Raw genomic sequence first — 4,210 nt, forward strand, 5'->3', positions numbered from 1 at the left:
TTTAAAGCTTCCTGATTGGTTGATTTCTAGGCCCAGTTAGGTGTAACTGTTGGTCGCTGTGGGTGTGGCGTTATTTAGTGTGAGGGTCGGGTACCTGGAGGATTTTGAGTTTCTCTTCTGGAACACCATGATGTTGGTTTTCTTTGCATTGATGGGTAGTGCCCACGTGGAGCTGAATTTTTCTAGGATTTGCAGGTTGTCTTGGAGACCTTTCTCGGTTGGTGATGGCAGCAGAAGGTCATCTGCATACAAGCGAAATGTCACATGGGCGTCATGGAGGGCGAGACCTGGTGCTGAGGAGGATTCCAGAGCTGTGGCCAGTTCATTGATGTAGATGTTGAAGAGTGTTGGACAGAGGCTGCGATAAAGAGAGAAAAAACACGGCGCCACCTTGTGCAGATCAGTCGGTAAAGGTGAGACAAGAATGCAGGTAATGTGCTCACCTAGGTACGGAATTAGTAGGCGTGTAATTAGAACCACAGTGCTGCTGCCAGATCCGAGTCGGTATCCGAATGGACCGCTTGGGTAGAGAAAATTGCAGGAGAAAAGAGGATCATTCCAGGGGCGCTGCTGTGTGGTAGTAATGATAGGAGCGAAATCCGGAGGTATTGATAAATTCAATTTATTCGAATGAGTGGCTACGCGTTTCAACGATGAACAATCGTCTTCATCAGGCCATGTGCATAATACATTAGACACGTCTTATATAACATCTTGGTTCAAAAATGACACGAGTGAAAAAAGCCGCCAAATCTGTAGGGGTCAAGGTGCGATCGTGACGTCACACATGGCTTTTTACATTCATTATTCACACCGCGGAGCAGTGAATAAATAAACGTGTTCAATACATCAAATCATTCACAGTAAATTGTTACATAACGAAAGGGTAATGAATAAGAAGTTTGAGGTGTTCATAAAAAACTAGGCAATGTCGATGTATGACAATAAAAGCAAGGCTTAAAACATTAGTCAATAGGTGATTAAAATAGAAACAATGGGGGGGAGTTAAAACAGTAATTAAACGAAGGGCTGTACTAGAGACCAGTGGGTTGCTAGGTAGCGACGAAGGACGCCGGGACGCGAACTTAGTCACCAGGGCAACCAGGCCGGGAATAGCGCAGCAGAGCATAAGGGGATATGCGTTTGCTGTGAATAAATTGTAAAAACTAGAAAATGCATTGAAAAAATGTATAAAATATAATATTAGGCATATAGTGTTCTTTTTTACCCAGGTAAAATATATTTTGCAAGATTCTGTGCGGCTCTAACTAAAGCATTGCCAGGCAACAGAGAAACAACCAAGACGGGAACAGCGAAAAAAACACACAGAGATATCCGCGCTCGCTGTAAATAGATCTATGAAGACTGCTTTAGAACAGGTTTGATAAAAATATGTATAATATTAGATATATAGTATTCTTTTTACACAGGTGAAATATAATTTGCAAGATTCTGTGCAGTTGTAATTAAAGTGGGAATATCGATGTATTTTTTGTGTAATTTTCTTCGAATGCACAGCGTATTTTTTGGCTCTGGTGTTATATTGTATCAGAAGTATAATAACTTTACAGAAAATGAATTATAAAGGATGTTGGTTCTGACATGACTAAAATTATGTTACTAGATAAACAGTACGTGGCAAGTGGAATAGGAGGATCCAAAAAAGATCGAGGATAACACATACCACGGGTGAGTTAATAAAAGGTGGTATGTTACAGTTAAAATAATTACGTATGCAATAATTGGACTAAAAAGGGATAGTCACAACATGTTGGACTTTATAAATAGAAAGAAATTTAATTTAAAAAAGCAAAAAGGAGGTACATAAAGGATGAATGAATTTGTCACTCATATTGTCGGATCATACTCATTGTTTATTATTGTGTAATGATGTGACTTGTGAAAATTTTATAATTTCGAGTAGTGCTTTCACATTTTGAAAACTAAAGCTATTGATTAATCCAGTGTTGATTCGGAGATATCATTCAAGCCCCCTGGGTACAAAGTCTGTAGTTTGAAAATCCAATAGTTTTCCCTCTGTTTAAGTTTATTGTATCTGTTGGGGACATCGTGGTGTATGTCTTCGATGGGTGTAACTGTGATTTGGTTAAATTGACATTTGTGTACATGGGTGAAGTGTCGGGACACACTGTGCTTCAAAAAACCTGTGTTCACATTGAATCTGTGTTTATTAATTCTGGATCTCAGATGTTGTGTGGTTCGGCCAACGTATTGGAGTTGACACGTACATTCCATTAGGTAGATAACGTAGGAACTGCTGCAACTTAGGGATGACTTAATTGGGAAGGATTCTTTTGTAACTGTTGATGTATATGTATATTTTTTGTTGCTGATACTATTGCAGCATAGACATCGTGGGTGCCCACATTTGTACGAACCATTGGGTCTGGATAAAAAACTAGTAGTTGGTAATGTTTTAGGTTTTCGGATTCTGCTAGGGGCCAGAATGTTTTTCAGAGTTAAGGAGCGACGAAAGGTGATGCTCGGATGGGATGGTATCGCATCTTTAAGGTAAGGGTCGCTTTTTATAATGTGCCAATGTTTGTTCAAAATTGCCCTAACTGTCTTGTTCCCTTGATTGTAAGTGGTTATAAAGTTAGTGTTGTATTTATTTAGTTCTAATTTTTTCTTCTGTACCGGGTTTAAATAGAGGCTGCGGCCTTGTCGGACTCCTCGGCTCTGCTGGAAATCAGCCGTTCTTCTCCCGTTCACCTTCACGCTGCATCTGTTCTCTGTGTAGGAGCTTCTCATGACGTCATAGGTTTTACCTCCTATTCCGCTCTCCAGCAGTTTCAGGAATAGGCCCGGGTGCCACACTGAGTCGAAGGCCTTCTTAAAGTCCACAAAACAGGCGTAAATCTTCCCATGCTTTGTATTGTGGACGTGGCTCTTGATGAGGCTGCGCAGGGTGTAGATGTGGTCAGTGGTGCGGTGGTTTGGCATGGACCCCCCTTGGCTTTGGTGGAGGACATTGTGCTGGGTGAGGAAGCTGAGGATTCTCTTCTTCAGGATGCTGCTGAACAGTTTCCCCAGGTTGCTGCTGACACATATCCCTCGGTAGTTGGCTGGGTCGTACCTGTCCCCACTCTTGTGGATTGGTGTTATGAGGCCTTGGTTCCAGATTTGAGGGAAGTAGCCGGCACTCAGCACCATATTAAATAGTTTTACTATCGCGGCCTGTATTTCTGGCGGGCTGTGTTTCTGGCGGGCTGTGTTTCTGGCGGGCTGTGTTTCTGGCGGGCTGTGTTTCTGGCGGGCTGTGTTTCTGGCGGGCTGTGTTTCTGGCGGGCTGTGTTTCTGGCGGGCTGTGTTTCTGGCGGGCTGTGTTTTATCATTTCTGGTGAGATTCTGTCTAGGCCGCTGGATTTTTTACACCTTATGTCTGAGGTTCTCTCTGTTACTTCTTGCAGTGTTATTGGTGCGTCCAGGGGTTTTGAGAATCTTTAAGTGTTTCCTCCATCGCCTTCAATTTTGATATTATTTGTTTTTGTTCTTGGCTTTGTTCGTCTTTCGGGATCTCTTTGTAGAGGTCCTTGAAATATTGGAGCCAGATGTTGCCATTTTGGATATGAAGGTTGTTTTTCTTGCAATTTTTGTCCATGTGTTTCCATAATTCCCAGAACAAGTTGTCATGGAGGGCATCTTGGAGTTGGGTAAGTTTGGTGGAGATGTGCCTTTGTTTTTTCTTTCGGAGGATGGTCTTGTATTGCCTCTGTATGTTGCTGTAGGCCTCCTTCAGACCGGTGTTGTTTGGGTCTCGGTGCTTCTTATTTGAGGCATTTCTTAGGGTCTTCTGTACTTCTTTGCACTCACGGTCAAACCAACCGTTAGGATGTATTTCTTGTGGCCTCTTGTAGTCACATCTTTTCAGGTCGGACCTCTCTGCCATGGTATAAAATATATTATTGAGGTCATTTACGGCCTGATTTACCCCTCCTGGGCTTGTCTCATACACCATGTTGTAGAGGTTGTGAAGCATCTCCTGCACTTCTGGTCTGTTCATTGTCTCTTTATATTTTATAGTTGACTTTTGGACCATTTATAAGATGGGGGCAGGTTGAAGAGGCCGGTTTGATGTGGTTTTTGTGCAGATGGTTTGTTTGTGGATTTGATGTATAGAAGTAATTGGTTGTGATCTGACAGGTGCGTTTGTGGAGTGATTATGAGTGCGCCAATGTTAGCAGGGTCC

This window comes from Rhinoderma darwinii (assembly GCF_050947455.1).
Source record: "Rhinoderma darwinii isolate aRhiDar2 chromosome 2 unlocalized genomic scaffold, aRhiDar2.hap1 SUPER_2_unloc_44, whole genome shotgun sequence".
NCBI lineage: Eukaryota > Metazoa > Chordata > Amphibia > Anura > Rhinodermatidae > Rhinoderma > Rhinoderma darwinii.